We start from the raw sequence: 15669 nt of genomic DNA on the forward strand, positions 1-15669 counted from the left end.
CTCCAGAAGGAGATGGGACCTTGGGTGAGGTGGTTTTCTTCAGCTGAGGCCATCGCTAGCATGCTGCCTGCAGGGTGTCACCCTCCAGCAGAACTCCTGGAGGTTGAAGGAATCCATCCTTCCTTCCTAGAGAGGGGGTTCCAGGGGTACATCACAGTGAACACCCCAGTGGTCAATAAATATTTCAGCAAATGTCTTTCTAGTTCCCACTGGATAAACACACACAGACACACACACACACACAGCAGAACCTTGATATTTGAGCTCGCATGCAGGTACTTTATCTTGGAAAATAATCACAAAGAATAGGTTGGCCTAGGGAGAATAAAGCAGAGAATGAGATAAGCAAATATGAGGACGTGTTAATCAATAACGCTGTAGGCAACAGGGACTCGATCCTGCTGAGACCTGAGGAGGCATAAAAAGTGCACTTTAGAGTTGCGTTCATGAACAGGCACTTCCCAGTAGAAGACATACCAGCAGCCAACAAGAACATGGAAAGATGCCCCACATCACTCATCATCAGAGAAATGCAAGTCAAAGCCACAATGAGATTTCATCTCTCACCAGTCAGGATGGCTAGTATTAAAAAGTCAAGAAAAAACAGATGCTGGCAAGGCTGTGCAAAAAGGGAACTCATATTATACATTATTGGTAGGAATGTTAATTAGTTCAGCCACTGTGGAAAGCAGTATGGAGATTTCTCAGAGAACTTAACCCAGAACTACCATTCGACCCAACAATCCCATTACTGGGCATATATCTGAAGGAAAACAAATCATTCCACCAACATGATATATGCACTCTCATGTTTATTGCAGCACTATTCACAATAGGAGACATGGGATCAACCAGCGAGCTCATCAACAGTGGATTGGATAAAGAAAACATGGTACATATACCGTGGAATACTATGCAACTATAAAAAAGAATGAAATCATCATGTCCTTTGCAGCAATGTGGATGCAGCTGGAAGCCATTATCCTAAGTGAACTAACAATGAAACAGAAATCCAAATACTCCATGTTCTCACTTATAAGGGGGAGCTAAACATTGTATACTCATGGAATTAAAGACGTCAACAATAGACACTGGGGACTACTAGACAGGAGAAGGAGGAAGGGAGGCAAAGATTGAAAAACTAACTTTTGGGTGCTATGCTCAGTACTTGGGTAATGGGATCATTTGTATCCCAAACCTCAGCATCATGCACTATACCCAGGTAGAAACCTGTACATGTATTTCCTGAATCTAAAAGAAAAGTAGAAAAAAGAAAAGAAAATGTGGCACATATACACCAGGGAATACTATGCAGCCATGAAAAAGGATGAAATCATGTCCTTTGCAGCAACATCGATGCAGCTGGAAACCATCATCCTAAGTGAACTAGGAAGCAGAAAATAAAATACTGCATGATCTCATTTATAAGTTGGAGCTAAACAATGGGCACACATGAACATAAAAATGGAGATTAAACACTGGAGACTCGCAAGGGTGGGGGCAGGATGGGACGGGATGAGGATTGAAAAGTTACCTATTGGGTATAGTTTTAACCATTTGAGTCATGGGTACACTAGAAGCCCCACCATATGCAATATACCCATGTAACAAACAAGCACATGTATCCCCTTGGTATGGTTTGGCTCTGTGTCCCCACCCAAATCTCATCTTGAATTGTAAACCCCACATGTCAAGGGAGGGACCTGGTGGGAGGTGATTGGATCATGCAGGTGGTTTTCCCCAAGCTGTTTTAATGATAATGAGTGAGTTCTCATGAGATCTTATGGTTTAAAAGTGGGGCACTTCCCCAGTTGCTCTCACTGCTGCCACCATGTAAAACGCCACCTTACTTCCTCTTTGCCTTCCACCAGGATTGTAAGTTTCCTTAGGCCTCCCCAGCCATGTGGAACTGTGAGTCAACTAAACCTCTTTTCTTTGTAAATTACCCAGTCTCAGGTTGTTCTTTATAGCAATGTGGAAATGGACTAATACACCCCTGAATCTAAAATAAAAATATTTTGGGAAAAAGGAAAAGAATTTTCTGCCCAAGCCAGGAAAATAGGGAGTGACCATTCACTAGCTCTTGTCTCCACTACTCCAGGTTTGCCTAGAGTCATGAACTCTCTACTTTCCAAGTTTGTACATGCAGCCTCTAGCTGAGCAAGAAGGAGACCAACTGTCCTGGTTTGTCCAGAACTGACCTGGTTTTACCACCGAAAGCCTCACATCCCAGGAAACTCTTTATGCCTGGGTAACGTAGGACAGTTGGTCACAGTCTAGGCAGCTTCCCCCAGGTACCCATGTGACAGTTGCACAGAAGCCTCAGGGCAGAGCAAGAAATACTTGAGGCAGCAGAGGTGAGTGCAGCCTCATCTGCAGGTCGCTGGCTCTGGCGGTAACCACAGCAGTTAGAGGGTGACTGGGGGAGTGTGAGACGGGAGGCAACAGACACTCCTCACAAAGTGTCAACCGCTGTCCTCTGCTCCTCGGTCAGACAGGCATCTCACATTTGGAAACTTAGGTCCTGCGATCTAGGCAAATACCCGTCACGGTTTTGTTGAATGTGTTCCTTCTTTCTCGGCGTAGAGTTCGTGTTTATGTGACCTAATCCCTTCAACCTGTCCAAAAACCTGGGTGAAAAATGGAGACGTGTTTTTTAAAGGCCCTTGTATTTAGCAAATGCCCAGAGAGTGGGCTGTTCACATTGTCTTTTAAATGACAGATTTTCTTGTGCATTGGTCTTGTTTGCTTTCGTTCGTATATGAACAAAGAACAAAATTTGGCTCTTGGGAAACCTTCTGGACCTGCCGGAAGCGATGGGTGGTTGCCAAGCTTACCCACATCTGACTGTTAATTGAGTCCCAGCCACTATAATGAAATTAGCCTCAGCTGCTCTGGAGTTGTTTGGATTCGGGGCCAATGAGGCATTTGGCACAAAGAGGTATCAAATGTTTGTTTGCGCAATGTTCCACAGTGTGCGTTAGTCTTTCTTTAAAAGATCACAACGTGAGGAGGAAAAGTGCTCTTTGGCTGTGAGTGATGGAAAAAAACGAAAACTCAATCAAGAAAATGTGTGCTTTGGTACATTTAGTGTCAGTGTGGTAGGACGGCCTTGAAGCCAATGTGTTCAATCCATTTATGAATCCGTCTCTCTCGCTCTCAGACTGCATGATTGGTGGGCAGGTCCGTCGTTCCTTGGTACAAAATGTTTTCCCTCTAGAGGTTTCTCTGAAGCAAACAAGGTAGTTCAGACTGCATCCTTGTCTCTCAGCTGGCTGTCCCCAACTGCAGGGCATCACATGCTCAACGTCACTGCGGTGCTGTTCTCTACCCCTCTGGGCATCCTGGCATGCCAGTGTCAGATCTGTTAGCAATAATGACATGTCCCTTCATGGAACCGGGCCCTCGTTTGTCATTGCCTGACACTAATAACAAGGAGGAAAGCTCTTTGCTAACTGATAAATTCTGTGCTACCAAGATACAAGAAAGCCGTACATTACTACCCCATTTTGTCAGACTCCTGGAAAATGTATTAAAGCAGAACCCTGCATTAATTTAAGGAACGCTAATTCCATACGTAACGTAAACCCCTGCCAAATGCGTATGTATTTTACTGATTATCCCCATACCATTCACCCCCTACCCTGACAGCGCTGGCATATTTTTGCTCTTCAATTAGCCAGATCCCTCCATTGCAGATGGGATGCTTACAGCCGTGAGTGGGTTAGTGTATATGAGATGTTATCTGAGCTAATTAAACTAAGATAGAAGACACCCACTATAACACTGCTCTCTGATGCTTTTGACGTTTCTCTTCCTTATATGTACTCCATGCTGGGAGAAAGGTTGAAGGGGCCAAAAAAAAATGCAAACAGGATTATTGCTAAAGAAAAAAAAAGAGAGAGAGAAATTGAGGCAAGAGAATGAAAGTGATAGCCACAAGATGACAGAGCCACCAAAATATTTTTAATTGACTTTGTAATGCTTCTGAGACAGAAGCCACAGATAAGAGATGAATATGCATCCATAGATGTAAATGTAGAGAGATTTATAGATATTAATATAAGTGGATTTAACTTCCCTGTATGTTTTCCCTTGGCTAATTTTAAAGACACGTACCTTAAGTGACACATGGAGCAAAAGGAAAGTTCGGAAAACCTACAGGCAGAGAAGCATCTGAGCCCAAGCAATCCCCAAGTGCCCCTTATCTCACAAAGAGGGGTGCTCACATTGGGCATAGCTGGCCCCCCACGAACATTCTCCAGCCTGACCATGTGCTGTATAGACTTGCAGGAAAATTAGGAAAAGAAAGGAACACCCTGCTGACTCTGTTTCAAGAGGAAATTTCTGACCAAGCAAGTGGCCACGTCACAGTGCTCTGCAATGTGTGGTCTGTGCATGAGCCCAGGTTTGCAGGCTTCACATGACTGGTGCTCAATGCGGCAGGTACAGAGTCAAGAGTGAGTATTTAAAAATGTTCACAGTGCACTTTGGGAGGCCAAGGCGAGTGGGTCACTTGAGTCCAGATGTTCAAGACCAGCCTAGGCAACATAGTGAAACCCCGTTTCTACAAAAAAAAAAAAAAAAAAAGAAAGAAAAAAAAAGAAAAATTGACCAAACATGTCTGTACACACCTGTAGTCCCAGCTACACAGGAAGCTTGAGCCCAGCAGGTTGAGGCTGCAGTGAGCTGTGACTGTGTCACTGCACTCTAGCCTGGGTGACACGGCAAGACCGTGTCTCAAAAAAAAGAAAAAAAAAAGGCCACAGCAATTCAACATCGTCACATCACCTAAACACATTTTTATTGTATTGTACAAAAGTGTTAGTCTACACTGGGTTGGAAATTTTTTCTTAATCACGCATCAGTTAAGAAGATTTGAGCTAGGGGAATTGTGTCTTACGTCAAAATACCTCAGAACTGCTGAACCAATTCTAGTGAAATTCTGAAAGGGTGGAGGGAATCCAGAATGTCTCCTCAACTTCTCCTTTCTGATCACACACAATTTCTATTAGGAGATAGCGTCTCAGAAGTGTGTTTAATAGATGGTCTCCATGTTTCAAATATCAAAGTACGTAATTCCTCTGGAAATGAACACACTTCCAAGAACATGTCACATTATTTCTGAGCGTATTTGCATCATCACCTCTGCAGACCTACAGAAGAGCACGAAGCATCAATAATAAAATGCAGACATCCCCCTCCAGCCTTGCAAGAATGGGCTTTATCCCTGAGGTAAACACGCCATCTCTTCATGTCTTCCTCTTAGGATTAGTTACAGAGGCAGTCGCTTAATTGTAATGAGGTGGGGAAATGTAATTACATTAATAGCTTGCACCAGAATTCCTCTTAGAGCGGAAACTAAGTTTGTTGGCTCAGAGGGAGGAGGAGCCCTTGAAAGTTCCGGGGATGAAGCATAGGTCTTCCCAAAGACCAAGCAGTTTCCAAAAAATGAGGGCATATACTCATCAAAAGCTATGTACAAGGATGTTCACCACAAATTCGTTCATAATAGCCCAGAGCTGGAAATGACTCAAATCTCCATCAATAGGTGAACACGTTCTGTGCCCATTCAGTGAAATACTACCCAGCAACACAGAACAGTTAACTACACTGAAGGCAAGAGCATGGATACATCTCACAGGCCGGACGCTGAGCAATGAAGCCAGAAACAAAAGCTAATAGGTGGCACAGTTTCTTCTATGTGAAGTTCTAGGATGAGCAAAACTAACCTATGGTGAAAGGAACCAAAATAATGGTTAACTTGGTTGGAGGAAGGATGGAAATAAGCAACTAGAGAGACTTTAGGAGAGCTCAAATGTTCCATGTTTTGATCTCATGGATGATACTGGGCTTCACAGACACAAATATTCACTGAGTTGCACAATTAAGATGTGTGCATGTAAACGTAGTAAGGTACAGCTTCCTATTTCCAAATAGAAGTACCTGTACATGCAAGGTGAGTCTTGGGGATCCTGGGTGTGGGTGAGATTAGTCTTCATGAGATGAAGAGAGCTCTGGGCTTGTCATTTTGAGGGAGGAGGCAGAAGTGGAGCAAAGAGAGGATGTGAGGCCACATGGGAGCCACAGAGCCCTTCCTGTAACCCGGTAAATCTGCAGAAAGTTTAACGATTTGTGGAAAACTTACCATGAGGCTACCTGTATTAGTTGGGGTTCTCCAGAGAAGGAGAAGCAGTCGGCTGCACGTAGATAGATGGGGAGATTTATTATAGGAATTGGCTCACACAGTTATGGAGGCTGAGAAGTTGCATGATCTGCCATCTGCAAGCTGGAGACCCGGAAAGCCGGTGCTGGAGTTCCAGTCCAAACCCAAAGGCCTGAGAACGAGGAAGCTGAAGATGTAACTCGCATTCTGAATCCAAAGACCTGAGAAGCAGGAGGGGCACCGTTCAAGGGGAGACAGCGATGGACATCCCAGTAAAAGGAGAGAGAGAGAGAGAGAAGCTAGAAAGAAGCTTTTCCTCCATCTTTGTGTTCTATTTAGTCTCCTAACAGACTGGATGAGGCCCATCTGCATTGGGGAGGATGAATCTGGTTTACTCAGTCCACTGATTCGAATGCTAATTTCTGCCAGAAACACCCTCACAGACACACCCAGAAATAATCTTTTACCAGCAATCTGGGCATCCCTTAACCCAGTCAAATTTACACATAAAGTCAACCATCACAGTATCCTTTGCAGAAATCACCGAAGGATCGTTTTCTGAGTTGGCTTGGGATGGACCCTGGAGACCCCACGTAGACAGAACCAAGAGGAGGAGAGTAGCATCCCCAGAAATTGCAGGATGTGGTGGAGGCAGACCCAGGTTCTATGGGACTTAAAGCTTCTACAGTTCACGTGGGGGCACATGTCTAAGAAAATAAACACAAAATTATGTACACTGAATTACTGAATATTTAGGTTGAACAAATAAATCAACAACAAATTACAAACTGTTAAAAGCTGGAAAATTCTATAGGCATCACAAAGTATATAAAATATAACACAATATCTATATTAAGTAACAGCTTGAACCACCTATGTAATACCTTTTTCTAAATTGTTTGGCTTTGAACAGTCATGGCCATGATTTTATAACTGCTTTATTTATGAAAGAACTGAAAGATTGCTCATTTTTTATTTTAGCATAGTCAACAACAATTTATTTTTTATTATTGGTAGTTTAGAAAAGTTCCTTTCTGCTTTATAACTCCATATTTTTAATGTTACATATTTTTATGATTATCCTCAAATTTGAGAAAAACCTATCAAGTATCTTTCTTATATGTAAGCTGTAAGATTTCAGGGTCTTTCAAGTTTTTTATGCAAGGTGACCAATCTTAAATACTCTGTACTTTCTGTACTTTCCTGGCAATCATTCACTATAATCAGTTTGTTATCAATGTTTCTTTGGTGTGATGCATTATGAGTTTTATGTTAACTTCAATATTTCATGTCAAATAAGTAAGAAATGCAGAAATTCTGATAAAATCTATTTTGCATAATTCCCACAACAAAAGAAAATGTAGATTACGTTTATTATTTCGTATGCTCCATTATCAAGTAAATTTTGATGAGAAGGAATTCATGTCTTATGAAGCACAGAGGAGAATAGAATCTTCTACTTCCGATTTCACAGGGAGCATCATGGGAACAATTTTCTGGAGTCGAGCTTCTGATGCCTCAGTTTTTGCCCTCTTGGGGTTTGACTTGATCATTCAACAGATATATATTGAGCATCTATTGAATGCCGTATACCAAGTCCTGGAGATACAGAGATAAATCAGGCAGAGTCCCTGCTTTTGAGGAGCTCATGGTGTCTAGCAGCAAATTCACGGGTGCCAAAACCAATGGTAGTACCAGGTTGTGAGCGTTGAATGTTACTCTCAAAGACATTTCCAGTATGTCCTCTTTACCCAGCTAGAGCAGAAAAACTCCTTTAAGCCACTTTACTTTCCTTCTATGTCACCCACTTTCTTTCCCTCACAGCATCTGGTATGTCTGGTGTGTACAATATGCCCGAAGATGAGGACTACATATTCAGCTCTGGAAGGATGGAATGTGAGCTCTGGAAGGGCAGTAGGCCATGTGACCCACATGCTAAATTTACAACGAGGACACAATTAAACTAAAGTCATCTAAACTTAGGGACAGCCACATGGAGTCACACTGGCGGGTCACCCAGCATCGCTCTGCAGCAGTGGTGAAAACCATGGAGATGAGCGACTGCATTCTAGGGCTGCGTCGGAAGAACAGGGCCAGAATCGGCTGGCTACCATGAGCCCACCACCCATCTCTTCTCCCTCAACCTGCCCGTTCTCATCCACCCACTTCCTAAAGCCAAAAACCAAAGGCTCAGTCTGGAGCCCTCCCTTTCTTTCACCCTCAATATCGAATCTAGCTGCAGTTCTTGTTGACTCCACCTCTAAAAATATCAAACCTATTTTATCTCTACAGCTCGTCCAATGTCCAAACCACCAACATAAATGTCTCCTGGATGCTTACCACAGCTTTTGAACAGCTTTATCGCTCCACACTACTTTTTGTGTCTGTGTGCCGTGGTGACCGGGGTGTGGTGTGGTGCTGTATTGGTTTTCCTTCGACTGAATTTTCCTTCTGTGCGTCCTAAGAGAGAATGTGCTTCCTCGCTGCTTTGAATTTCAAGAATCCATCTGCATTCCTGGGCTCGGGGGCCCCATTCTCCATCTTCAAAGCCAGCAACAGTGGGTTGAGTCCTTCTCAAAATTATTCACTCCTACTCTGCATCCATCTTCGTACCTCCTTTCCCAACCGACTCTTTTGCCCCTTTATAACTTTAAGGACCCTCGGTTCCACCTGGATAATTTAAGCCAATCTTCCTGTTTTAAAATCAGCTGACTAGTGGGCCAGGTGCAGTGGCTCATGCCTGTAATCCCAGTACTTTGGGAGGCTAAGGGTGGGGGTGGATCATCTGAGGTCAGGAGTTCAAGACCAGCCTGGCCAACATGTTAAAACGCTGTCTCTACTAAAAATACAAAAATTAGCCAGGCATGGTGGTGCACGCCTATAATCCCAGCCACCTGGGAGGCTGAGGCAGGAGAATCACTTGAACCCAGGAGGTGCAGGTTGCAGTGAGCCGAGACTGTGCCATTGCACTCCAGCCTGGGTGACAGATCAAGGCTCTGCCTCAAAAAGACAAAATAAAATAATAAAATAAAATAAAATCAGCTGACTAGCAAACTTTTAATTCCATCAGCAGCCTTACTTCTCCTTGGTCATGTAACCTACCTAGCATTTTCACAGGTTCCAGGGATTGAATCGGATGTGAACATCTTTGGGGAGCCATTATTCTGCCTACCGCAAAAGCCTTATTGTTTATACCAGCATTTTTATTTTACTCTTTAGCATTTTACCTGGAAATAATTTTAAACTAATAGAAAGTTGTAAAACAAATACAGAAACAAAAAAAGTGAACTGCACTGTGTAAATTAAAAAATAATTTGAAAACACTGTACAAAGAGTTTATGTGTACCTTTCACCTCAGTCTTCCTAATGTTGACAATTTATATAACAATCATGCAATTATCAAAGCCAGGAGAATTATATGAATATTGTACTTATCTATCTATACTATTAACTAAACCACAGGCTGGTTTTTCACCTAATATCCTTTTTCTGTTTGAGGATCCAATCCAGGACCCCACAATGCATTTAGTGGTTGTGTCTTCTAAGTCTCCAATTTAGGACAGCCCCTCAACTTTTTCTAATTTTTCATCACCTTGGTGCTTTTGAAGAGTATGGCCAGGTAGATTTTGGAATGCCTCTGAGTTTGGGTCTATCTTGTGTTTTCTCGTGATTAGACTGGACTTATACTTTCCCAGTAATAACCTCCCTGTGTGATGCTGGGATGTGGCATCAATATGACTAATCATTGGTGAGGTTAGCTTGGATCACTTGATGGCCGTATTAATCTGACGCCACGCAAGCATCCTGTTCCTTCTCAGACTTTGACCCACTAATGTTAGCATCTGCTGATGTCTTTCACTCTTGCCCCCATAGACTGTACCTCGCCATGTAGCTGTAGTGGCTTCTTAAAAATGTAAAACAAGCCATTTCACTCTCATGCACAAAACACCCTAATGGTCTTATGCAGTGCTTCTAATACAATACAACCTCCTCACCATAATGGTCTAGGATTCATATGATCAAGCCCCTGCAACTTCCTCTCTCTTTTACTTTGGCTCCAGCCATAGTGTCTTTTTTTAATGATTTCTCTGATTTTGCCCTTGATTTTTCCTCTTCCTACATGCCCTTAGCCTGGGTTTTTCACAGTTGACATATGACTTAAAGTTTGGGTCTCAGTGAAAACATCACCTCTCTCCACTGTCTCCTTCCCCTCCTGCCAGCACCCCTTGCCTCATACCTTTACAATTTGTCACCCTATTTTATTTTTCTTTTTTTTTTGTTGTCGTTGATCATATCATTTTATTTATTTATTTATTTATTTATTTATTTATTTTTATTATACTTTAAGTTCTAGGGTACATGTGCATAACGTGCAGGTTTGTTACATATGTATACTTATGCCATGTTGGTGTGCTGCACCCATCAACTCGTCAGCACCCATCAATTCATCATTTATATCATGTATAACTCCCCAATGCAATCCCTCCCTCCTCCCCCCTCCCCCCTCCCCATAATAGGTCCCAGTGCGTGATGTTCCCCTTCCCGAGTCCAAGTGATCTCATTGTTCAGTTCCCACCTATGAGTGAGAACATGCGGTGTTTGGTTTTCTGTTCTTGTGATAGTTTGCTAAGAATGATGGTTTCCAGCTGCATCCATGTCCCTACAAAGGACGCAAACTCATCCTTTTTTATGGCTGCATAGTATTCCATGGTGTATATGTGCCACATTTTCTTAATCCAGTCTGTCACAGGTGGACATTTGGGTTGATTCCAAGTCTTTGCTATTGTGAATAGTGCCGCAATAAACATACGTGTACATGTGTCTTTGTAGTAGAATAATTTATAATCCTTTGGGTATATACCCAGTAGTGGGATGGCTGGGTCATATGGTACATCTAGTTCTAGATCCTTGAGGGATTGCCATACTGTTTTCCATAATGGTTGAACTAGTTTACAATCCCACCAACAGTGTAAAAGTGTTCCTATTTCTCCACATCCTCTCCAGCACCTGTTGTTTCCTGACTTCTTAATGATTGCCATTCTAACTGGTGTGAGATGGTATCTCATTGTGGTTTTGATTTGCATTTCTCTGATGGCGAGTGATGATGAGCATTTTTTCATGTGTCTGTTGGCTGTATGAATATCTTCTTTTGAGAAATGTCTGTTCATATCCTTTCCCCACTTTTTGATGGGGTTGTTTGTTTTTTTCTCGTATATTTGTTTGAGTTCTTTGTAGATTCTGGATATTAGCCCTTTGTCAGATGAGTAGGTTGCAAAAATTTTCTCCCATTCTGTAGGTTGCCTGTTCACTCTGATGGTAGTTTCTTTTGCTGTGCAAAAGCTCTTTAGTTTAATTAGATCCCATTTGTCAATTTTTGCTTTTGCTGCCGTTGCTTTTGGTGTTTTAGACATGAAGTCCTTGCCCATGCCTATGTCCTGAATGGTACTACCTAGGTTTTCTTCTAGGGTTTTTATGGTATTAGGTCTAACATTTAAGTCTCTAATCCATCTTGAATTAATCTTCGTATAAGGGGAAAGGAAAGGATCCAGTTTCAGCTTTCTACTTATGGCTAGCCAATTTTCCCAGCACCATTTATTAAATAGGGAATTCTTTCCCCATTTCTTGTTTCTCTCAGGTTTGTCAAAGATCAGATGGCTGTAGATGTGCGGTATTATTTCTGAGGACTCTGTTCTGTTCCATTGGTCTATATCTCTGTTTTGGTACCAGTACCATGCTGTTTTGGTTACTGTAGCCTTGTAGTATAGTTTGAAGTCAGGTAGCGTGACGCCTCCAGCTTTGTCCTTTTGACTTAGGATTGTCTTGGCAATGCGGGCTCTTTTTTGGTTCCATATGAACTTTAAAGCAGTTTTTTCCAATTCTGTGAAGAAACGCATTGGTAGCTTGATGGGGATGGCATTGAATCTATAAATAACCTTGGGGAGTATGGCCATTTTCACGATATTGATTCTTCCTATCCATGAGCATGGTATGTTCTTCCATTTGTTTGTGTCCTCTTTTATTTCACTGAGCAGTGGTTTGTAGTTCTCCTTGAAGAGGTCCTTTACATCCCTTGTAAGCTGGATTCCTAGGTGTTTTATTCTCTTTGAAGCAATCGTGAATGGAAGTTCATTCCTGATTTGGCTCTCCGCTTGTCTGTTACTGGTGTATAAGAATGCTTGTGATTTTTGCACATTAATTTTGTATCCTGAGACTTTGCTGAAGTTGCTTATCAGCTTAAGGAGATTTTGGACTGAGACAATGGGGTTTTCTAAATATACAATCATGTCATCTGCAAACAGGGACAATTTGACTTCTTCTTTTCCTAACTGGATACCCTTGATTTCTTTCTCTTGCCTGGTTGCCCTAGCCAGAACTTCCAACACTATGTTGAATAGGAGTGGTGAGAGAGGGCATCCCTGTCTTGTGCCAGTTTTCAAAGGGAATTTTTCCAGTTTTTGCCCATTCAGTATGATATTAGCTGTGGGTTTGTCATAAATAGTTCTTATTATTTTGAGGTACGTTCCATCAATACCGAATTTATTGAGCGTTTTTAGCATGAAGGGCTGTTGAATTTTGTCAAAAGCCTTTTCTGCATCTATTGAGATAATCATGTGGTTCTTGTCTTTGGTTCTGTTTATATGCTGGATTACGTTTATTGATTTGCAAATGTTGAACCAGCCTTGCATCCCAGGGATGAAGCCCACTTGATCATGGTGGATAAGCTTTTTGATGTGCTGCTGAATCCGGTTTGCCAGTATTTTATTGAGAATTTTTGCATCGATGTTCATCAGGGATATTGGTCTAAAATTCTCTTTTTTTGTTGTGTCTCTGCCAGGCTTTGGTATCAGGATGATGTTGGCCTCATAAAATGAGTTAGGGAGGATTCCCTCTTTTTCTATTGATTGGAATAGTTTCAGAAGGAATGGTACCAGCTCCTCCTTGTACCTCTGGTAGAATTCAGCTGTGAATCCATCTGGTCCTGGACTTTTTTTGGTGGGTAGGCTATTAATTGTAGCCTCAATTTCAGAGCCTGCTATTGGTCTATTCAGGGATTCAACTTCTTCCTGGTTTAGCCTTGGGAGAGTGTAAGTGTCCAGGAAATTATCCATTTCTTCTAGATTTTCTAGTTGATTTGCGTAGAGGCGTTTATAGTATTCTCTGATGGTAGTTTGTATTTCTGTGGGGTCAGTGGTGATATCCCCTTTATCATTTTTTATTGCATCTATTTGATTCCTCTCTCTTTTCTTCTTTATTAGTCTTGCTAGCGGTCTGTCAATTTTGTTGATCTTTTCAAAAAACCAACTCCTGGATTCATTGATTTTTTGGAGGGTTTTTGTGTCTCTGTCTCCTTCAGTTCTGCTCTGATCTTAGTTATTTCTTGCCTTCTGCTAGCTTTTGAATGTGTTTGCTCTTGCCTCTCTAGTTCTTTTAATTGTGATGTTAGAGTGTCAATTTTAGATCTTTCCTGCTTTCTCTTGTGGGCATTTAGTGCTATAAATTTCCCTCTACACACTGCTTTAAATGTGTCCCAGAGATTCTGGTATGTTGTATCTTTGTTCTCATTGGTTTCAAAGAACATCTTTATTTCTGCCTTCATTTTGTTATGTACCCAGTAGTCATTCAGGAGCAGGTTGTTCAGTTTCCATGTAGTTGAGCGGTTTTGATTGAGTTTCTTAGTCCTGAGTTCTAGTTTGATTGCACTGTGGTCTGAGAGACAGTTTGTTATAATTTCTGTTCTTGTACATTTGCTGAGGAGTGCTTTACTTCCAATTATGTGGTCAATTTTGGAATAAGTGTGATGTGGTGCTGAGAAGAATGTATATTCTGTTGATTTGGGGTGGAGAGTTCTATAGATGTCTATTAGGTCCGCTTGGTGCAGAGATGAGTTCAATTCCTGGATATCCTTGTGAACTTTCTGTCTCATTGATCTGTCTAATGTTGACAGTGGGGTGTTGAAGTCTCCCATTATTATTGTATGGGAGTCTAAGTCTCTTTGTAAGTCTCTAAGGACTTGCTTTATGAATCTGGGTGCTCCTGTATTGGGTGCGTATATATTTAGGATAGTTAGCTCTTCCTGTTGAATTGATCCCTTTACCATTATGTAATGGCCTTCTTTGTCTCTTTTGATCTTTGATGGTTTAAAGTCTGTTTTATCAGAGACTAGGATTGCAACCCCTGCTTTTTTTTGTTCTCCATTTGCTTGGTAGATCTTCCTCCATCCCTTTATTTTGAGCCTATGTATGTCTCTGCATGTGAGATGGGTCTCCTGAATACAGCAGACTGATGGGTCTTGACTCTTTATCCAGTTTGCCAGTCTGTGTCTTTTAACTGGAGCATTTAGTCCATTAACATTTAAGGTTAATATTGTTATGTGTGAACTTGATCCTGTCATTATGATATTAACTGGTTATTTTGCTCGTTAGTTGATGCAGTTTCTTCCTAGCCTCGATGGTCTTTACATTTTGGCATGTTTTTGCAATGGCTGGTACCGGTTGTTCCTTTCCATGTTTAGGGCTTCCTTCAGGGTCTCTTGTAAGGCAGGCCTGGTGGTGACAAAATCTCTAAGCATTTGCTTATCTGTAAAGGATTTTCTTTCTCCTTCACTTATGAAACTTAGTTTGGCTGGATATGAAATTCTGGGTTGAAAATTCTTTTCTTTAAGAACATTGAATATTGGCGCCCACTCTCTTCTGGCTTGTAGAGTTTCTGCCGAGAGATGTGCTGTTAGTCTGATGGGCTTCCCTTTGTGGGTAACCCGACCTTTCTCTCTGGCTGCCCTTAAGATTTTTTCCTTCATTTCAACTTTGGTGAATCTGGCAATTATGTGTCTTGGAGTTGCTCTTCTCGAGGAGTATCTTTGTGGCGTTCTCTGTATTTCCTGAATTTGAATGTTGGCCTGCCCTACTAGGTTGGGGAAGTTCTCCTGGATGATATCCTGAAGAGTGTTTTCCAACTTGGTTCCATTTTCCCCCTCACTTTCAGGCACCCCAATCAGACGTAGATTTGGTCTTTTTACATAATCCCATACTTCTTGCAGGCTTTGTTCATTTCTTTTTCTTCTTTTTTCTTTTGGTTTCTCTTCTCGCTTCATTTCATTCATTTGATCCTCAATCGCTGATACTCTTTCTTCCAGTTGATCGAGTCGGTTACTGAAGCTTGTGCATTTGTCACGTATTTCTCGTGACATGGTTTTCATCTCTGTCATTTCGTTTATGATCTTCTCTGCATTAATTAGTCTAGCTGTCAATTCTTCCACTCTTTTTTCAAGATTTTTAGTTTCTTTGCGCTGGGTACATAATTCCTCCTTTAGCTCTGATAAGTTTGATGGACTGAAGCCTTCTTCTCTCCTCTCGTCAAAGTCATTCTCTGACCAGCTTTGATCCGTTGCTGGCGATGGGCTGCGCTCCTTTGCAGGGGGAGATGCGCTCTTATTTTTTGAATTTCCAGCTTTTCTGCCCTGCTTCTTCCCCATCTTTGTGGTTTTATCTGTCTCTGGTCTTTGA

At 41.8% G+C, this 15669-nt stretch overlaps 1 protein-coding gene across 1 annotated transcript in view; it reads left to right on the plus strand.

Moving 5' to 3' along the window:
* TMEM132D (transmembrane protein 132D) overlaps nucleotides 1-15669 on the plus strand; it is an 867237-nt gene that overhangs the window by 799231 nt on the left and 52337 nt on the right. The window lies entirely within an intron of this gene.

The sequence above is a fragment of the Rhinopithecus roxellana genome, chromosome 10 (genome assembly GCF_007565055.1).
Source record: "Rhinopithecus roxellana isolate Shanxi Qingling chromosome 10, ASM756505v1, whole genome shotgun sequence".
Taxonomy (NCBI): domain Eukaryota; kingdom Metazoa; phylum Chordata; class Mammalia; order Primates; family Cercopithecidae; genus Rhinopithecus; species Rhinopithecus roxellana.